The sequence below is a fragment of the Pelodiscus sinensis genome, chromosome 1 (genome assembly GCF_049634645.1).
Source record: "Pelodiscus sinensis isolate JC-2024 chromosome 1, ASM4963464v1, whole genome shotgun sequence".
NCBI classification, from domain to species: domain Eukaryota; kingdom Metazoa; phylum Chordata; order Testudines; family Trionychidae; genus Pelodiscus; species Pelodiscus sinensis.
This window is the reverse complement of record NC_134711.1, coordinates 294,369,141-294,391,309: the sequence shown is the minus strand read 5'-3', so window position 1 is coordinate 294,391,309 and position 22,169 is coordinate 294,369,141. Positions and strand designations below refer to the sequence as shown.

Sequence of the window (22,169 nt, the reverse complement as noted above, 5' to 3'; positions counted from 1 at the left end):
CTCTGCCCCAGGCTTCCCCGATTCAGCCGCTGCTGAAATTGACCAGTGAGATCACCTCAGCTGCTCTGCCCCTGGGTTCCCAGAGTCAGCTGCTGGTCAGTTTCAGCAGCAGCTGAATCAAGGAAGCCGGGGGCAGAGCAGCTCCAATTGTCCAGCACTTCTGGGTTCCAGATGGTGCCGGATCATCAGGAGTGCTGGACCATTGGATGCCAGACCACTGGAGTTTTACTGTATATATTTGTGAGAGTTTGTTTCTGTCTTTCCATTTGTCTGGATGTTTGCAAAAACTCCTCCTAAATGGTAAGAGCTAGGACCACCAAATTTCACATGCAGCTTCCTCTTATTGTAATTTAAAGCAAGGTGATGGTTTGGTTGTGCCAAGAAAATGGGATGTGCCTAGAATGAGATTGCATCTCATAAAACCATACAGAAAAGAGACAGAATCCCCAGACAAATGGAAGGGGGTGCCCATCAGGGACTGTCCAACCTCCTTTGCACAGGGGACAGATGAACCTGAAACTGTCTCAGTCAGGGTTAGGGAGGGTGTCTGTATGTAATCAACAAAGCAAGAGTCATGTTATCAACTATAAGAAGAAACCCTGGAAGTGATTCTACATCTTTGATCTATCTGGATGCTATTGGGGACATTCCAGATACAAGACACTTATGGTGCGTCTACACTGCAGGGCTTAACTCAAAATAAGCTATGCAAATTGAGCTACATCAATTGTGTATTTTATTTTGAAATAGCTTATTTTGAAATAGAGTACTCTTCCTCTGACTTCCCTTATTCCTCATATCATGAGGGTTACAGGAGTTGGAGGAATAAGTCCTTCAGCTTGGCAGTATTTTGACACTATTTTGAAATAATTGCCTGCTGTGTAGACCTGGACTAAGTTATTTTGGAATAGCTCTAGTTATTTTGAAATAGTGTTGTAGTTAGACTCACATTAAATGTATTTTAGCTGCTTTAACCTCTCAATAACTCTCATTTCTTTTTTGTATGCTAATAAATCTTTAGTTAGTTTACTAGAGGAAATTGGCTTTAGCATTGTCTTTGGTGAGATTAAATGTATCCATTGACCTGGGGTTGGACTGGCTCCATTGGGGTTGGGAGGAACCTAATGTGTAGTGAATTTTGGTTTTAATAAACTTTCATCATAAATTGTCTGGGTGACAAAGAAGAGCTGGAGATCATAAGGGGACTCTCTGTAGCTTCATGGCAAGACTAATTTCTTAGTCCAGGAGTACTCATTTGCTGCTAGCTTGGTGAAATATAACAGTAGTATATATCACTAGTTTGAGATGTCTGTACAGTTTTCTGGCTGACCTGTGAATGGCACCCTCAGCTAGAAGTCATAACCAGAGGCAGATATAGGGTAGGGCGAGCGGGGCGGCCGCCCCAGACCCCACACTTCAAGAAGCCCCGTGCATGCGCCATGGCGCCACCGCGCATGTGCCATGGCAAAGGGGGCCCCCATGAAATTGGGCTGCCCTGGGCCTCGCAAAATGGTCATCTGCCCCTGGTCATACCAGTTACTAAGACAAACCTTTCAGTCTTTCTACCAAAAGATACTTAAGCACTGCAATACAACCATTGACTGAACATGATGTACTCAGTGGTAGTAAGAAAGAATATTCCTCTGAAGGATATGTCATAGTGGGCCTGGAATTTCCCAAGAAACTTGTGGAAGGTTAGAGTCATAGAGTTTAAGGCCAGAAGAGATAATTAAATTATATAGTTTGGCCTTCTATGTAACATTGATTTCATCCAGATTGCCCCTATGTATTGAAACCAATAACCTGTGCTTGACTAAAGCACATCTTCTGAAAAGGCATCTGGTTTTGATGTGAGGACATTAAGAGCTGAAGAATGTGATGCTTCATTTGGTAGTTCATTCCAAAGATTAATCACTTTCACTATTTTAAAAAAAGTGTTTAATTTCTACCACTGACTTATGTTAACAAGTGCCAAGTTAGGTCCTGTAGAGCAAGGATGGGGCTAGCTATTTTAGCTAGCTACAAGTTCAGTACTCAATATCTGTTTGGGAGAAGCAGCAATACAGATGCTGATACATTGTCCCAGCCTTCCAAAGCGCCAGACTATTACACTTTCTGAAATGGACTACGAGCTATGTGTAGTACACGTTGCCTAGGGTAACTGTTCCAAAACAATCTTCAAGGAGCTGTCACAGAATCTTTGGCCCTGCAGCAGTAAAGTGTTCCATTAGCCACACGGAACTATGTTATGCTTGGATCCACCTTCATTGCCTAGTTTCATTTCTGCTGAACTGACTGGCAAGAAGCCCAGGTGCAGTACAATAACATCCGTGACACTCTGATAGCTGGATGTCACCCCTTCTTTTCTAACAGTGATTATTCCATTTACCCCAGGGGCTAAATTATTATTGAGAAAATGGAGCAAACTTAACATGATTAATGGATTGCTGCACTGAATAATAGCAGACCATGTATAGAATCAGCAAAAACAACAAGTACTGCCAAGCACAGGCAGTGACTTTTGTTTTGGCCAATGGGTGCTCTTCCCCTCTCCCCTCCTCCTATCGGAACTGCAGGGACACATCCTTTCACTATCCTATTTCACCAGGGTAGTGAATAAGCCAGAAAAGTTCCCCACAATAATTTAATCCAACACAGTCATCTCCAAAAACAAGCAAAGTTTTCTTTTCATTGCCTATTCCAGAAACTCCTCCAAGATATCATCTTGATCAATATTTTGATGAGGGAAAGCTACCAAATTACTGATATCCCTCAAACTGTCTATCAATGTAGATAATATATGGAGATATACCTATCTCATAGAGCTGGAAGGGACCTTGAGAGGTCATCAAGTCCAGTCTCCCACCCTCATGAGAGGACTAGGTACCATCCCTGACAGATTTGTCCCAGATGGCTCCCCTAAAGGATTGAGCTCATAATCCCGGGTTTAGCAGGCCAATGCTCAAAACACAGAGCTACCCCTCCCCCCAAGCCACACAATATGAAGATACCTGGTTGTAATTTTAGGAAGCAGTGTTGACTGAAAATCTGTATCCTCTAGGGCTCCCTAAAATAAAAAATACCAAGTCAGATTATACTGTGGCTACAAAAATATTAAGGACATGCCCTGCAATTATTTACAGACACACATATGTTTTAATAGTAACCCTTATTCCTCCTTTATTTACCCACTTGAGGCCAAATTCTGATCTTTACTCACAGTGAGTAGTAGCTTTACTTCACAAATATTCCTAGTGAAACAAGGGAGGTATTCATGAGGTAAGGTACTACTGTCTAAGTAATGGGCCCCATATCTAGTTCTGCCTTAGAATGCAAACAAGGACAACATCTGACAAATTTAGGCTGCCTCTAAACTACAAAGAAAAGTCAGAAAAAGATACGCAAATTGAGAACCACAATTTGCATATCTTTTTCTGCTTTTATTCCTAAAGAGGCTTTTCCGACATTTGGCCCGTCTACCTGGGGCCAAATGTCGGAGAAAACCCTATTTCGGAACATCCTTTCTTCCTCGTAAAATGAGGTTTACAGGGATGCTGAAAAAATGCATCTGCTTTTCCAATTTTTTTTTCAGAAAAGCAGACATGTTCCTTGGATGCAACATCCCGGAAAAGCTCTATAGTCTAAACGTACCCTTAGAGCCCTGTTCTGAAACCATAAATCATCCTAAGTAACTATATGAGTAACACTGCCTGTAATCAAATTTCTGGTGTAGATACTACTTGCTATCAGTGAGAATTGTAAAAAGTAGTCCTAAAGACATGTATGTTCATGATTAGACTTATGTCCAAGTGATCTCACTAAATTTAATTAGATTACTTTTGAGTAAATTTAAACACACACTTACGTGACAACAGGACTTAAGCCTTAACTTGTGAACTCTTCAAGACAGCCCTTATGTCTGTTTAATGTTAGTAAAAAGCCATGTAAAACTGTGGCACAGTGTAAACCATTAATAAAAAATGATAAAGGAAAACACGACCATTTAGACTGATTTTATTCAGTTTTATACAAACATTTTACCAAAATGAAAGAGTAAAATTATAGGTAATATATTTAATATTTATTTGCCTACAATATAAGCCAATCAATGTTACCAGAGCTGGACAGACACTGTCTTTTCCCAGTAGAAATATCACATTTTAAGTGAAAAATGTAAGACCTAAATTTTCTGCAGAAAACTAAAATATTTTGATTTGGAAATTTTTCTATAGTGCCTCATGGTGTCAAATATTCTTGTACACCTCTTCGGGCTGGGCTTCCTGGATGGACTACATTTCCCAGGATGAATCACTTCTTGGTGAAGGGAGTGCTTACTTCTGAGTCCAGTCCATAAAGAAGAATAAGGATGTGAGGTAATCAGAGTACAACTTCCATGCGGCATTTCAGCAGCATATAAAAATGTATATAATTTGGGTTTCTGCTCAAATTTTACAGACAAAACTTTTTTTAGGAATTAGAGTTTATTGACGCAAATGAAATTTTCCTCAGCAGATATTTGTCTCAAATTTTTGTTTTATGAAAACTACCAGGGCTTGACAAACGGCGGCAAAATCTACTTGCCAGCCCCGCACTGCACATATGCAAGATCCGCATTGCGCATGCGCGTGCCGCCGGTGAATGGGGCAACTGACTGAATTCTATTCACCACAAGCAAATAGATTCACTGATTTGTTGAGCCCTGAAAACTACCATTTACTACTTTTTGAAGTTTTCATGGAAAATTTTTGACCAGCCCTCATTTTTACATCCACTATACCTACACTCCACGATTACTGTGAATGTTAATTTTCATTCTTGATCTTTCCACCTGTGAGATTTACTACTCCCTGCATTCCTTTGACCATGGAAACTGCTCTGGGGTCTGTCTGCCTTGCACATCTCTCTGAAACAGAGGGCAATTCAGTAAAAGAAAAAATTGTAAGGGGGCAGCGGAGAACAGAACTTGAAGTGTTTCAAGCTTCACAACTGCTTAATTTTTCTTCAGTGCCAGAGAATGGACTGGATGACCTCTCAAGGTCCCTATCAGTCCTGCATTTCTATGAAATTTGTCCAAAAGCCACATGTAGCTTCTGAAATACATCACTGCCTTAAGGGTTTATTTTCACTCTGTTTCTTTACGTGATCTAGTCAAAGTTTGCCCATTAGAAACAAAGCATTGGAAGTCTATACTGTAAATTAATTTGTAATTCAAAGTAATTTGACCTCATTTCACCTTAAAATTTTGTTTAAATAACATACTCTGCATAAAATAGTGTGTGGTTTTCTAGAATGATTCAGCATTATCTTGAGGGTCTGAAGGAATGTTCTGTTTTGTGGCTAATTTAATGAGACACAACATGATGCATTGCAAAGTCTAACAGAAGCCAGGGAAATTTTAAGAGCTGTATTCTCAGAACAGATAAGATAAGGCAATGTAAATGAGAGTGGTAAAAGATAAAATCCATAGTGGAGGCTGGAGAATATTTTAACTCTAAAAAATAGATGACATACCCAACACAGTAGTCCTGTACTGCAAAGCAATTGCTTTATTGTCAGCCAGGAAATGAACTCAGTCAGGAATCAGGAGCGTAGTTAAGAATACAGCAATGACAAAGCTTTCTGATTTGCATAAAGTAACCATCTTAGTCTGCTGTTCAGTGCTCTTCTATGTTGCAATAAAGCAGCGGTTCTCAAACTACACTGCATTGTGACCTGTTTCTGACAGAAAAATTATGGCATGACCCCAGGAGCAGGGACTGAAGCCTGAGCCCACCTGAGCCCTGCTGCCACAAGTGGGGCAATTGCAAATCCTGGTGGGGCCAAAATTGAGGCTCAAGCACTTCTGCCCTGGAGGGGGGCTTTAACTTGAGTGGGCCCTGTCACCCCAGGCTCAAGCACTTGGGTTTTGGCTTTGGCCCAAGGCAGTGGTGCTTGGGCTTTGGCTTTGATCCCAGGCCACAGAAAGTCTAATGCCAGCCTTGGTAACCCCACTAAAATAGGTTTGTGACTCACTTGGGATCCTGACTCACAGTTTGAGAACCATTTTGCAAGAGGATCCTTTCTCCTGATCTGATTAGTTCTGTTGCTGAATTCTTTCAGGGGATCAACAAGCATGAGGACAAGGGAGATCCAGTGGATATAGTGTACTTAGATTTCCAGAAAGCCTTTGACAAGGTTCCTCACCAAAAGCTTTTAAGTGGTTTTCAAGTATCTAAATGGGTGTCACTGGAGGAGGGGGGGGGATTGTTCTTCTTGGCCTCTGAGGATAGAACAAGAAGCAATGGGCTTAATTGCAGGATGGGAGGTTTAGGTCAGACATTAGGAAAAACTTACTAATTGTCAGGATGGTTAAACACTGGAATAAATTGCCTAGGGAGGTTGTGGAATCTCCATCACTGAAGATATTTAAGAGCTGATTAGACAGACATCTATCAGGGATAGAGATGCTTGGCCTTCCCATGAGGGCAGGTGACTGGACTTGATGATCTCTTGAGGTCCCTTCCAGTCCTAGTGTTCTGTGATTCTATGATTCTATGAAAATATGTTGACATGGGATAAGAGGGAAGGTACTCTCATGCATTGATAACTGGCTTAAAGATGAGGAGAAGGGTAGAAATAAATAGTCAGTTTTCAGAATGGAGAGAGGTAACTAGGGCGTGGTCTAGATTACATCGGAAGGTCAAAGTAAGATATGCAACTCCAGCTACGTAAATTATGTAGCTGGAGTTGACATATCTTACATCATGCCATGCACACAGTGGGAGGGTGATGTGAGCAAATGCTTCCATTGGCTTCCCTTACTCCCCATGAGGAGCAGGAGTACTCACACCAATGGGGGCGCCCTCTGAGTTTGACTTACTGGAAGATCAACCATGGCAGCATCAAAACTTCTGCATAGGATAGATGTGCCCAAGTAGGGTCCTGTAGGGGTCCATATTCTGGAGCCAATCCTATTCAACATATGAATATCCGGAGAGAGGAGTAAACAGTGTGGTGGCAAAATTTATAGATGATACCAAACTGTTCAATATAGTAAGGTCCCAAGCAGACTGTCAAGCACTTCAGCCCACTTCTGTGCCCATGAAAGCTCATGATACCATCTACATGTTTTGTTAGTCTTTAAAGTGCTACCAGACCATTTGTTGTTTTTACTAATCTAGCTGTTACCACTCAAGAGAGAGAGAGGAAGTGTTCAGTATGCAGGTTGCCCCAGGAAGAGAAGACAACCCCTGCCCTCTCTCACTGCAGCACTTGCCCAAGTTGGATTTTAGCTGTCCCAGTCCCCATCTATGGCCCCTTGCTATCGGCTGTGGTCAATATACAGTATAACTGTCCCAGCTAGCATAACCCTCCCTTTCCATTTATGAGAAACAGTTGTATACCAGGCACATCCCATTGTCCTGGCAGAACCAAACCATTATCTTGCTTTAAGTTATCATAAGAGGAAGCTGCATATCAAATTTGGTCATGCTACCTTTTACCATTTAGGAGTAATTCTTGAATAAACAGGCAGGCAGGTAGACAGACAAACTCCCTCAAATATATAGAAGATGTACATTAAAAATAAAGTTCAAATAATGTTTTCCTTTTCAGACATAAAATTCCTTTGTTTACGGAAGACATTGTTAGAAACAAAAGGGAAAAAATGGGTAAGAAACAAGCACGTGTTGATAGAGAAGAAAGGCATGCCAGTGTAAAACATTGCACAAACTAGTTGCTGCTTGAGGAATTGGGGAGAAAAAAATCACTGTTGTTAGTTTTCCATAAAATTGTTTAGCAGTGTCAAATACATCTTATTGCTAGAGTTTTCACAAATAAAACTATCATGAAATAAATGTTCATAAGAAACATCTGAACACTTTCCCTATGTCTAGACTTCACTGATCTATCAGAAAAAGGTATGCAAATTGTGCTCTGCAATTTGCATACCTTTTTCCGATAAGTTTTTCAGAAGAGGCTTTTCGGAAATTTGGCCAGTCTACACTGGGCCAAATTTCGGAAAAGTCTCCTCTTTTGGAAGAGCCCTTCTTCCTCATAGGAGAAAGAAGACAGGACATCTGAAAGAGCACGTCTGCTCTTCCACAAAAAATAGCAGATGAGCAGATGTGTTCCCTGGACGCGGTGGAGTTTTTCCAGGATACCTCTGGTATCCCAGAAAACCCCCATAGTGTAGACATAGCCTTTTGTAAGAAAGATATAAGCAGAAACTGATTCAAATAGTAAATATGACTGTTGTTTTGGCATCACTCTGACATATATAAAGTCTGAATAGACCTGGGAGTATTTCAGTATGGCCATGGCTACACCAGGAAACTATTTTGAAATTATTAAATTCAGCTTAATAACTCCAGATTTAACAAATTCAAACTAGCATGTCCAGTGTGCGGGGAGGCAGGCTTCGTTCACGTGGATGCGCTATCTCGGACTTAGAGCCCCAGGAAGCACCGGGAGTAATTATTTCGAATTACTTTGGGGAGTACTTATTTCAAAATAACAGCACTGGAGCATCCACGCTACCATTATTTTGCAATAACTATTTCAGAATTAGTGTTGCTCCTGATGAAAAGCAGTACAGATTTTGAATTCTGCAGCTCATTATTTCAAAATAATGGGCTTGGTAGAGTGGACGCTCCATACTGAGAGACATTATACTGTAGATGGTATAAAGGTAAAGTTCAATGGATTGTAGAAGCTGACCAAGGGCAAGGTTTGGGCATTTGAATAACCCAGGGGGAAAAGTATAACAATGAGGCTGAATGTCATAGGGTGACACTTTTATTTTGGCTAAACTTAAAGCCACCACAGATTGAATCTTGCTAGTCTAGCAATCTCTGGTCTGGCAACATCCATGGTTCAGCATGATTTTAGTTAGCTGCATATCCATTTATCATGGGCGTGGCCAAATTTCCTGGGGTTCCATAAAATTTTATAGCCACCAGTCCTGACTCTCAGTGTCCTATGCTGTTACTTAGCTCTATTTTTCCCCTAACTGTCTTGCAAGAGCCCAATAAGCAGGGAAAGTGTTGATAATGCTGCTAGACAATATTGACCTCTCAGGGTCCAGCAAATTCTCTGGTTTGGCAACAGTCAAGTCCTAAGGGTGCTAGACTACAGAGGTTCAACCTGTACAGTGAGAGAGGCACACTCCCCCAGAATTTCAAGTGAAACTCAAGCCTGAGAAAATTGCAATCTGGTGCAATGAAGGGAGTGCATAATGCAAATATTACTCCTTTGACAATCTCAGCATCTGGCATTGCAAAACAAATATTTATTTTTCTCTCCCCTATGTATATATCTGTGTCATGTAGGGGGCAACTCAGGTCACTGTGGGGGGAAGTAATCTTAAGTGTCTTAAATGCTCTACTGCTACTACGAAAGCTTGATCAATGACAGCAGGAGACTGGAATGCATGAGCGCCTGGGTATTAAGCAGCTCTTACTTGACACTTTGATTCCAAAAGCCTCTGTGTTATACCCCAGCTACATTCTGTTATTCATCAACTGTGAGAAGCTGACCCCAAGGTGCTCTCCCACCCAGTACCAGATTTTCCCAAAGTCATGTGCTCTGTAATTTTGGGTCCTCTTTTAGACCTCTAAAAGGAAAAACAATTTGTTTGATCCTCTACAGAGAAAAAAAGAAGTTTCACTTTATCTGGAGTAAACAGCTACTTCTGTTCATTCACAATGCTGAGATGGTTTAAATGATAAGTAAATTAAGTTTAAAACAAAAGTAGACAGGGCTTTAAGAGAGTTGAAGTGTGAAGAGGAGAGTTAGAAATGGTTGTAAGCAAATCAAAGGAAAACCACAATATGGCTGACAACCTCCCATCTTTTGGTCAGGTTCTCTCCCCAAAGGCAAATTGCTTGATTCCTTTGGGGACAGAACCTGATCTTTTGGGTTCTTTGTTCCTCTTTTTTACAGTTTGGTCAGCCTTTGAAATGGATTCTTCTGACAATTAGCCACCAACTTAAAGTTCTCTCAAGCAGTGAGAATGGAGACATGGAATCTGGTGATGAAGGAATTCCTATGCAAGTTTCTTCCCCCACTAGTGTTTGCTAAGATGCAATTTACTGCCTCTGCTGTGATCTCAGTGGTTATCTCTTCCCATTGTTAGTGTAATGGTTTGGTCTACTTTCTATACAAATGCATCCCTGTTTATCTTAAGGTACATTGGAAGTACCATCAAGGTGGCACAATCACATTCCATAGTCTAAAGCGGGATAACCTCATTTTTGCCTGGCAGACACACTTTAAGAGTATAATTTCCAAAATATTTGTAATTTTGCATTTGTCCTCCATTCATGCAGCACCCAATAATTTTAATGATCAGTATGTTATTAGTTTTCTACTAATATCTTACATGACACTGTCCAGATACAGGTTATGACATTAGTGAGTTTGTATACATAGGACTGGTTAGGCCAGTTGAAACTCATGAGCAGATACCCGTGAATCTCTGGTTCTCTTGCATTAGGATGGTGTTAGAATCACAGCCTTAACTTCAACTTTCACTGTTTAATTGTTGTTTTTTTCCTTCCCTCAAGTAGAGTTTCATTATTTTCATCAACGTATGAATAGCATTTTCTCCTTCACAGACACATTTTAGACATAAGCGAGTGTCTTTAAATCCTCTCTTTTTCCCCAATAATATTTAGATTTCTTTCATGCTACTACCCTACTGTATATATGGTGTCACTAGAGAACATGTTTCATACATGTGGGTGTGACAGGGCATCTGCCTCGCACTGGCCCTTTAAGGGTCAAATCCCAGGCCAGAAGAGGGCTGGAGCAGTGAAGCTATGGAATCCACAGCTGTGGCAGGTATTAGCCAATTAAGGTCCAACTGAGGGCAAAATAAATAAAGGCTCCTGGATGGGAGGAGAGAGACACATTCTTGCTCCACTTGTGGAGCAGGAGGGACCTAGTTGCCAGGGAAGATGGAGGCTTCCTGACTTAGAGCAGGGCTGGGGAAAGGCAGGAAGAGCTGGGGAAGCTCTGGCCAGGCAAGCTCCCAGGCTGCAGGGCCTGAAGCAAAATTTGAGGGTACTAGGGCTGCAAAGAGGCAGTCAGGGTAGGCAAAGGCAGCAGGCCCATAACCCCTTGCCAATGATGAGTGGCCATCTCAGACTGCGGTTTGCCCGTGTGGCAGGGGCTAGATGAAGATTGGCAGTGGGTCGCTGAGGCAAGGTGGGCATAAGAGTTCCCAGAGGAACCCAGAGTGCAGGAGCCCTGCAGCAGGGCAGTACCCAGAGGGAAGGATGTTACAGTCTGGGGGGGATGTGGATCCTAACAAACAATGGTTGAGAGTAAAAGGCAACAGCTGGTGTGACACCAGCTGAAAGGGGGCCCTCCAGGGCTGAAATCTAATTCCCTGAGTGTCCTGCAGGAGGTGCCCCTGGTGGTGTGTCTCGCCATGTTACAGTAGGCCATAATTTATCCTTTCATTTCAATAAGTGTACAAGTAAAACCTCTCTCAGCTTCTATTCCTAAAGTGTGCAAATGAGTGAAGCAAAGATTCCTCCTCTATGTGTGTGTAAAGTGGACAGCATGGGTAGAGTCTCCTTCTGCTGGGGCTGGCTTTGTTGAAATGACGAATGGCTTTTAATGACTCTAAATGAAATAGTTCTGCTTAGAACCTCTGTTTACTCTTAGTTTACTAACCCTGCACATCTTATTCTCTGGGTACCCCTAATGCAAGTCTCTTCAGATTCTGAACACTGTTTCAGACATTTCCATTCCTGCTAGTTTAAACTGAGGTAAGCCTAAGTGTGCTGGAAGCAAAATCTAAACACTGAAGATAGATTCTGACACTGGATACCTTAAAAAATACTAATGAAAATAGCTGGCTAGTGAGCACTATGTTCCTCGTCGTCTTCCTTTTTTGGGTGAAGTTGAAACACTGAGGCTCGGTGAGACTACATAACCTCCCAATTTAGAAACACGAAATGCCTTCTGGATAAGTCAAGTGTTTTCCATGTTTGCTGAAGAGAAGGCTGAAATTTCTTTAAGGACCAGCACACTCACACAGGTTTCAGACTGCAGCAACCTTATCGACAAGGGGTTTCTTTCTGGCCTGCTTGGCTCTGGGGCTGTAGTCAGAAAGTAGCTGCTCAGTGTGATTACATTAGCACCTGCATTTAGGGCAGAAGTAGCCAGAAAGTGAGGGTGAATGGAAGCCATCTTTGCCTTCCTATTTCTAATCTTTTTCACTTTAAAAGAACCATTCTCATTTAGGATGACCATGGTGACACATTTACTGGTTGAATAAATAGCTCGTGCGCTTACTGCCCCTCCTGCTGCAGTTCATAGAATCATAGAACACTAAAACTGGAAGGAACTTCAAGAGGTCATTGGTTCCAGTCCCCTGCCCTCATAGCAGGACCCAGCACCGTCTAGATCATCCCTGCTCTTAAATATCTCCAGGGATGGAGATTCCACAACCTCCCTAGGCAATTTATTCCAGTGTTTAACCACCCTCTCAGTTAGGAAGTTTTTTCCTGGTGTCCAACCTAAACCTCCCTTGATGCCCATTGCTTCTTGCTCTATCAGCAGAGGTTAATGATTTTTTACCCTCCTTCATGTAACACCCTTTTAGGAAAGCTGCTATCAAGTTCTCTAAACAAATTTGTAACATGCATTGAATTTAATCAGAACTGTAGCAAAAATAATGGCGAAGATAATCCCCATCACCTTGTGACTTGTCTCTCTAGGGATGCGTCTACATTGCACCATTATTTCGAGATAACTAGCGATATTTTGAAATAACTATGTAAGCATCTATTCAGCCGTTTAATTATTTCAAAATAATTTAGAAATAATGAACAGATTATTCCGAAATCTGTAAACCTCATTTTATGAGGAATAACGCCTATTCTGAAATAGCTATTTCGAAATAAGGTGTATGTAGATGCTCCACTGCTGCTATTTTGAAGTAGGCCCTCACCAGAGCCATTCTAAGTTATTCCTCCCAGTGCCTTCTGAGGCTCTAAATGAAGATAACTTATCTATATTAGGGAAGCCTGCCTCAAACTAATTTTGAGGCTTCCCTGCAGTATAGACATGCTATTTTGAAATAAGCTATTTCAGAATAACTATTCCAGAGTAGCTTATTTCAAAATAGGTGTGTAGTGTAGATGTACCCTTGGTGTGTCCAGACTGCAATAAAAAGCCTTGGCACCAAGTCTCAGAGCCTGGGTTGAGTGAGTCAGGTTCAAGGAGCTATATAATAGCTGTGTAGATGTTAGGGGTTGACCTGGAGCCCTGGCTATGAAAACCAATGAGGGGCATGGCTCTCAGAGCTTGGGCTCCAGCCAGAGCCTGAATATCTATACAGCATTTTATACCCCTGCAGCTTGAGATCCAAAGGCTGGCATCAACTGGCCTGTGCTGCAGGTCTTAAAGTGTATGTGTGCCCTCTGAGCATGGGCCTCAGGAGTCAGGCCTCCTGCCTTTACCTCTCCTGGGGTAGAACCATGTGCTTCTCTGATACTTAGGCTCTGGGCCAAAGTGCAGAGAGGCCCATCTGTGTTCGGCACCTGCAGTTCTTCCCTTCGGGCATCTGTGGCTAATAGTGGTGCATGTGGAGAGGAGGCAGCCCTCTCAAACTAAAATATTGTTTGAATGAAATTGTAGGAATACAGCATGATTGAAAAGAAAAAGGGATTTTAAATTTGCAAACGGTCCGTATGCATGTCAGCCGTAGGGCTACCATATATGAACTTTCACAAAAGAGGACTCTTCTGAGGACCTACAGACTGCATCTCACTGCCTGCAGAGGGATGCAAATAAAGCACTTTGAAAGTGCAAATGAACCCGGGATTTAAATATCCCGAGCTTCATTTGCATACTCATGTTCCGACGCTGTGCCGATCACACGCCATTTCGAAAGTGAAAGTGATATGTAGCCGCGGTTCTGCCAACAGCAGGGAGCTTTTTCGACAGACCCTGTACTTTTTAAAAAACCAAATCTCTGCTGTCTACACTGACCCTTTTGCGCAAAAGTCTTTGGGAAAAAGACTTTTGCCTGAACGGGAGCAGCATAGTATTTCCGGAAAAGCACTGATAATTTTACAGTAGATCGTCAGTGCTTTTCTGGAAATTCAAGCAGCCAGTGTAGACAGCTAGCAAGTTTTTCCTGAAAAGCGGCTGATTTTCCAGAAAAACTTGCCAGTCTAGACACAGCCTGCAAGTATACTCAGGGCTAGGGTCCTTAGTTTGAGTTCTGCCCCTATTGTTCCCCGAAATACAGGAATATCTGGTATTCTGGGAAAGTTTGAGTGGCACCTTGCAAGTCTACTCAGAACTAGGTCCTTAGTTCGAGTTAACATTTGACTGCTGCGTGTAGCCGCGGGCAGTTAGTTCGGTCTAGGGGGATTTAAAAATGGCACCTGGATGGGAAAATGCAAATAAAGCCCAGGATATTTAAATCCTGGGCTTCACTTGCAATTTTGGTCACCCTCATTAGCCTCCCTAGTTCGAACTAGGAGGCTAGTGTTGACATACCCTAAGAGACCCAATGCCTCTAATTAGAGATTGTTGGTTTTTCTTTCCCACTGTGGAAAATGTCAACGATTGAGGGATGACTAGAGAGGAAATAATTTGTCAAAGAATTCCATGGAAAATTTCAACTTTTTGGTGGAAAAATGTAAGTTCTTATTGGACAGCAATATCTTTGCACTAGAAGGAAATGATCTTTGTTAAGGCTTCTATTTATATTACATTAATGTCTAATAATCAGAGGCCAAGAGGACATCTGCACCTGCAGAAAACCTCCAGTGCAGACCTGTCCTGTTTCAAATGCCTATCTGAGATATACTAGGGAACACTAATAATTTTGAAAAGCACCACTCTTAGTAATGTATCTTCATATGTTTTCCAGTTACATATGCTTTAGTACCAGAGGCTGATTTTCAGATAGTGCCAGACTTAATACTTATGAAGATTCATTACCATTTCAGTGATAGCTCAGCCATGGCCTCACCTAAGATTACAAATCAAAGTGAGCTAAACAAGTACTATAGAAAAGAAAACAATGTGTCTGTAATGATCAAGTGTTGCAAGTGAGGAATATTGAACTCTTCACCTCCTTCTCTAATACCATGTCTGTAAAATTTTAACTCAGATTCAAGTTCTAATCTAATGAGGCTTGCTTTTTGTTTAGCAGAAGAGTAAAACAAGTATTGAAGACTGGGCAGAGAGGAAACAAAATACTCTTATTTTAAAAATAGATTTAAAATGTATCCCAGAGAAGCTGAAAAACAAACTCTACACATGAAGTCCCAGCTTCATTAAAGCCAATGGCAAATCTCCTATTGACTCCACTGGGACCAAGATTTCATCCAATATTTATGGTCATTGAGGGTATGTCTATACTGCATTCCTTTCTCGAAGGAGAAATGCAATGTAGACATACCCTCCTTACTATCTACCAGTGAACATACTAAGACTGGAGACCTAATGACATTTTTATTTCTCCTCTATCACAGTACACTATTTAGTGACCAATCTCTAGGAGGGTGACCAGATGTCCCATTTTTAAATGGACACTCCCATATTTTAGACCTCTTGAAGATGTCCTGACTTTTTCTTAAAAATGGGCAAATTGTCCCAGAATTTCTGGCTCCTCCCATCAGTATTGGTGGATCCTGCTGCTAGCTGACAAGCTCCTTCCTTCCTCCACTGCCTGTGGCTGAACTTGCACCCTAGGAATTCCAAAGACCTTCTCGCACATGCCAAAGCTCCGCACAGCACTGGTAAGAGGGAGCCACTCTGTACCTCAGCTAAGCTCTGGAGTGGGGAGATAGAGAGGGAATGTGATTTCCAGCCTATTCATGCCACAACCCTGCAGGATCCATAGCAGCCCCACCCTCCCTGGGCTCTTCACCTATCCTCCCACCCCCTTGTCCTGAATCCTGCTCCCAAGGAGCAGGGGTCTGTTCCATCCCTTAGGAACTCTTCCATTCTGACCCACCTCTCTGGCCCAGTTTGCTGAAGACTTTCATAGAATCATAGAATCCTAGGACTGGAAGGGACCTCGAGAGGTCATCGAGTCTAGTCTCCCGCTCCTCTCGTGGCAGGACCCAGTACTGTCTAGACCATCCCTGATAGATATTTATCTAACCTGCTCTTAAATATCTCCAGAGATGGGGATTCCACAACCTCCCTGAGCAATTTATTCCAGTGTTTGACCACCTTGACAGTTAGGAACTTTTTCCTAATGTCCAACCAAAACCTCCTTTGCTGCAGTTTAAGTCCATTGCTTCTTGTTCTATCCTCAGAGGCCAGGAACAACAAGTTTTCTCCCTCCTCCTTATGACACCCTTTTAGATATCTGAAAACTGCTATCATGTCCCCCCTCAGTCTTCTCTTTTCTAAACTAAACAAACCCAGTTCCTTCTGCCTTCCCTCATAGGTCATGTTCTCCAGACCTTTAATCATTCTTGTTGCTCTTCTCTGGACCCTCTCCACATCTTTCTTGAAATACCTAACCAGCGCAGAGTAGAGCGGAAGAATGACTTCTCGTGTCTTGCTCACAACACTCCTATTAATGCATCCTAGAATCATGTTTGCTTTTTTTGCAACAGCATCACACTGTTGACTCATATTTAGTGTGTGGTCCACCATAACCTCTAGATCCCTTTCTGTCATACTCCTTCCTAGACAGTCACTTCCCATTCTGTATCTATGAAACTTATTATTCCTTCCTAAGTGGAGCACTCTGCATTTGTCCTTATTAAACTTCATGCTGTTTACTTCAGACCCTTTCTCCAATTTGTCCAGATCATTTTGAATTATGACCCTGTCCGCTAAAGCAGTTGCAACCCCTCCCAGCTTGGTATCATCTGCAAACTTAATAAGCGTACTCTCTGTGCCAATATCTAAATCGTTGATGAAGATTTTGAAGAGTGCCGGTCCCAAAACAGACCCCTGCGGAACCCCACATGTTATACATTTCCAGCAGGATAGTGAACCTTTAATAACTACTCTCTGAAAAGGGTTATCCGGCCAGTTATGCACCCACCTTATAGGAGCCTCATCTAAGCTGTATTTGCCTAATTTATTGATAAGAATAGCATGCGAGACCGTATCAAACGCCTTACTAAAGTCTAGATATACCACATCCACTGCCTCTCCCCTAGCCACAAGACTCGTTATCCTATCAAAGAAAGCTATCATCCCTAAGGGTGCATTGGAGGTGTTCGTTGACTTTCAGCACTGTGTGAGCAGGAGGACACAAGCTGCTTCCAGCCACAGGAGGTGGGGGGAGGTCGAAGGAAGATTTCTGCAAAGATATGGGCCAGGTCACCCCTTCCCCTCCCGTACCTCCCAAGCAGCTGTAAGCAGCTCCCATCCCTTCTCTCCCGCACCATGCTGAACAGGTGCTTCTGGCCGTATTCTAGTGTGAACCTTAGCAGAAATCTGGGAAGATAGGGCATGTGACTACATGCCCCACCATGTGTTGCCTCAAGAAGATGCTGTGCCAGGTACCAGGAAAGGTGGGTCCATCTTGCAGGCCCAGCCAGGCATGGAGGACAGAAAGAGCTTTGTATGAAGAGTTTGTGTGTCACCTCCCTCTGTGAACTCTAAAGCCTTAAAGATAAGATGGTTAATAAAAGCTATTTCTTATTAACAGGGCCCTGTCAACTTAACATCAATTTAAACATTTTTCTGATTGATTGCTATTGAACTTGCTTGAATACAAATAATTTTGCCTGATGTCCTGGACTTAGCATACAGATGTATGGTTACCCTACCTATCTCACATAAGGGACTTAATTAATTAATATCTGTAAAATGCTTAGAGCTTCTTGGATGAAATGGACAGTTAAAAGTTAGTGTTACAATTATAAATGCATTAAAATTGGGGCAACTATATTACTATAATATTATTATAGAAGTAAAAACCTCAGAACAGTTGAATAAAAGAGCAAATGCACATGTTGCCATTCTGCTGAATTGTTAGTCTTTGAATAGTAATTTTACAGCCCAGAGATTTTTTTAAAATAGAGTTTATTGTGCCAATCTGGTCAGTAGCCACAAAGGAGTAAATAGCTACTTTACATCCTGCTCTGAACAAGTGTATAGCTGCACCATAGCATAAGTAGGACAAGAGGGATAGATGAAAAAAATGTTATTTTACTAGCTCTGTGTTGTAATCCTTTTTGTTCATTTTGGGCAGAAGGTGGATGGAAGCAGTTTGCTAATATTAAATCTGGGTGCTTGTTTACATGGCCCCACAGTTTCACACTATGGGGACATGGATTGCTGAATGCACTAGTGCGATGTACAGAGAATGCTGCTGAACAATGAATGAACAAAAAAGGTATCTAGTTTGTATTATGTAGTCCTGATTAAAGAGGCCTGTGTCAATATGTGTGGTTCACATCCACAGTGGGTGAATTACAGTGCAGCACACTAGTGCACAGTGTGATTCACACCACCATATTCTGAACTGTAGAGCCATGTGCACATAGTGTTAGTCACCTGTTAACATGGTTTCTTAACAGCAGGTCTAAGACCTCAATGATGGATTAAAATTCTTCCTCCAATCCTCCTCCATGCTCCCCACACCTCCACATAGTGAAATCTTGCTGGTCTGGATCAAGAAGGGTAGAATTTGGGAGAATGAAACATACAGCTCTTGCACAAGCCCCAAACTGACTGTAGTACAAGGGTTTACCAGCTGTCAAGGCTAATTCCCCACTCTGGCATGATGAATGCAGAAGTGGGGGCCTGTAAAAGTCCCCCAAAACCTTATGTTTCCAGGCTTTAGTATAAAACTTCCCCCCAAAATCCTAAAAACCTAGATTTTGGGGATAAAAATCTACTGCCACCATCAAGTGCTTTTGAACCCACAAACAGGAGTGGACACTTGAAACCAACCCAAGGGAACCCCAAGCTTTTTTCCACAAAGAGCTTGAAAAAGAAAAGAGAAAATACTAATTGCAGTCTGTGGTCACTGCCCTCTAGTCAGAGGTATGCAGATATCCACAGACAGATTTTCCAGGACAATTTCATGAACCAATACCAGGTTAATAAAAAAAGAAAGACATTTTATTATCAAAACAACACTCCTGTTTGGGAACCCGGAAGTGCTCAGGGCAGCCGGACAATTGGAGCTGCTCTGTGCCCGGCTTCCTCGATTCAGCCGCTGCTGAAACTGACCAGCAGCTGAATCGGGGAAGCTGGGGGCAGAGCCGCTGGGGTGCTGCCGGGTTGGTCCCGTAGTGCTACCCCTCCGGGTTGCAGGACCAACCTGGCAGCACCCCAGCTGCTCTGTCCCAGGCATCCCCAAGAGCAGCTGGGGTGCTGCCAGGTTGGTCTTGCAGCGCCGAGGGGTGGCGCTACAGGACCAACCTGTCAGCACCCCAGCTGCTCTGCCGCAGGTGTCCCCGATTCAGCTGCTGCTGAAACTGACCAGCAGCGGCTGAATCGGGGACGCCTGGGGCAGAGCCGGACTATCGGAAGGGAGGGCTATGAGGGGTCTGGGGTGGCATCCCCTCCCACCCCATCCCAGACCTCTCATAGCCCCCCCTTCTGATATTCCAGCATATCTGATAATCCAGCACCCCCTGGGTCCTAAAGGTACTGGATTATCAGAAGTTTACTGTAGATGGAAAAAGTCACCAATTAATATACTCCTGGGGACTCCCATGGACTCAGGACTGAGTTACAAAAGGGAGGACAGCCCATTTCTAACAGCACAGACATCAGATCCAAAGTCCCATAACAGAAAACAATAAAACCTAACGGCTTTATCTAAACTTTACCCTACTTACACATTTTTAAGAGTCTTTTTCTTGAAGAGAGACATGTCTTCCATCTCTCTCAGTATCTACAGAGCAAACTGGCCCAAGAGACAAAGAAGGAAAAACCCTAAACCTTTGTCTCAGTTTGAAATCCCTATCTGCATTTCTATTGGCTGACTGCTACCTGGCTAGACAGTTAACCTCTTAGTCCCCAGGCTGCTGGCCATCCCTCAAATCCATGACACCAGCATTTCCAGAATTAGGCAGGCTGGACTGTGTATTCAGCATAGCAAACTTGGCCGCTGCTCTTTTGAGCTTGTGTGAATCACATTTGCTATAGTTGGGCTATAATTTTAGAAATTTGGGGTTAAATATTCAAATGGAGGGATCAAGTGTATGTGCAATAAGTGTCCGTGAGAACATTCGGCTGTGCTTGTCAGCAGGATCTGCATGTGCAGATAAGTTAAAGGCACCTACAAGATGCTAACGTGGTTTGTGGAACTTGTTCCTGATTTTCAGTTAAATAGTATTAATCATGTGTGCAATCACTAATGCCCCTTTGTGAATAGTTTATTTGGATTGATTGACTGCATGGAGCTTGGCCTGCCCCAACTAACTAATGAGCCTTAAAGCTGATTGCACTAAGAATAGGATTAATGCTCTGGAAAAACAAATCATTTAGTACCTCCAGCAACTTTATACTACATAGCCTTAGCCTTTTCCCAGTGTCAATGACCAGAGAATGCATTTAAAAAAATAGTACTGGTGTTTCACTCAACGCCAGTGTATTTGTTTCTATCTGATGCCTTGTAAACCCAAGCTAAGGTAGTCACAGAGAATGTGTTACTACTCAAAAATAATTTTATTTCCAAAGCGTGTGTTTTTCCCGCTTTCCACTATAATACTGCTTACTTTTAAGCATGAGAAATGGATCTTGGTACTGAGGCCACAGAAACAAATACATGTACAATGTCGCATTGTTTTAAAAAAAGCCTCCTAGTCTAGTTCAGTCAGACACAAACTGAATCAAAGTTGATCATTGCTACCATAGGTATATGCCACTAGTCTCCAAATATCCCTACATGCTGAAAACTCTGCAGAGGGGTGAGAACGTTGCCCACGTATGATGATGAAGCTCAGAGGTGAGGATGCTTTGGGAGAACACAAGTAAGGATATCAAGAAACTGACAGGTTTCTCCACCCCAGTAATCCCAAAAAACATCTGGCCGGCATTTCCACCTATCCTGTTGAAAGTGCTACATGGATTTCTGTTTGCATATATGGAAGCTGCTCAGAAACTACTAGCCAACAAGGGAAAGCAAACTAGAGAGACCAGAGAGAGGAGGATGGAAATGCTTCAGTAGACTGGCCAAAAAATTAGTAGAGGTACAATAGGGAATAATCCAGCATTGGCAGGCATATTTACTATCATTTTGTAGGATTTTTCCATCTGCAACACCTCTGATTCTTTGATGCACAGTTCCAGAAATAATACTCTGACTATACGACTGTCTGTCTGCTTTCCACCCCTGTGCAGAGAGACAAATCAGCTCTTGGCATGCTATAGAATCTATTAAATTTCCTCCCTGAAGTTCCATCATTCCTGGATTTAAAATTACTGTGATACATATCACATTGTACAGAACAGAAAGAGATCTACCCAGGATAGTTAACAGTTTTCTAAGGGGTGAGCATACTGGGCTATTATTGGCTAATTAATGTTTTGAATCACTGTTACTGCAATAATTATCATTCCTTTAACACTACAGGGTAACGGCTTCAGTATAACTAGATAAGTGTTACCTATGGCTGGGAATTTCAAAGGCACTATAGGGCATTAGATATCCAACTCCTATTGGAATTCAATAGAATTTGGCTGCCTATCAGCTAAAGGAATGTTAATGTAAGAAAAATATAGGGTGAGTTTTGATTCTTTCCCTCCACCCAGATACTCTGGAGCTGAAGAAATATGCCGTTCATTTGCTGCTTCGGCGAGTCCACCAAAACAGAGGAAAGTACAGGGTTAAATGCAAGTGCTCCCTCACATTCAGGTGCTCACCTTAAATAAACTGATCAGATTGCTGACCTAGTTATTTATGCCAATTTCTGACCAAGAGGCTGCCAAGGAGTATCCTAGACTTAACCCATATTGATACGAACACACAGCCATCCGCGGGGGGAGGAATCTCTCGCCCAGTAAAAAAATGTCTAGTACTTACAATTTAGTTATCTCTCTTGCAAGTGTAAATTAACTTGAAACTTGCTTGTAAGAACTGGCGCCACAAAACGGACCAGTAGAATTTGTCCTCTTAGATAAGAAAGAGGATACGGGCCCCCAGGTATATAAAGATGGGTCCAGCAGCATATTTACTCTGAGTGTCAATCTACCATCTATCTGCTGGTCGGGTTAGGTGTTTGATC

At 42.3% G+C, this 22,169-nt stretch overlaps 1 long non-coding RNA gene across 2 annotated transcripts; it reads left to right on the top strand.

The window, feature by feature from the left end:
* The first annotated feature begins 2,232 nt into the window (after positions 1-2,232).
* LOC112546100 (uncharacterized) lies at positions 2,233-21,830 on the top strand. Of its 2 annotated transcripts, none has more exons than XR_003089731.2 (3): positions 2,233-2,311; positions 4,233-4,373; positions 21,697-21,830. It is a non-coding gene; the product is annotated as an uncharacterized LOC112546100 (long non-coding RNA). The 2 variants fall into 2 exon arrangements; XR_012901585.1 differs by lacking the exon at positions 21,697-21,830 and adding an exon at positions 9,922-10,197.
* The last annotated feature ends 339 nt before the right edge of the window (positions 21,831-22,169 follow it).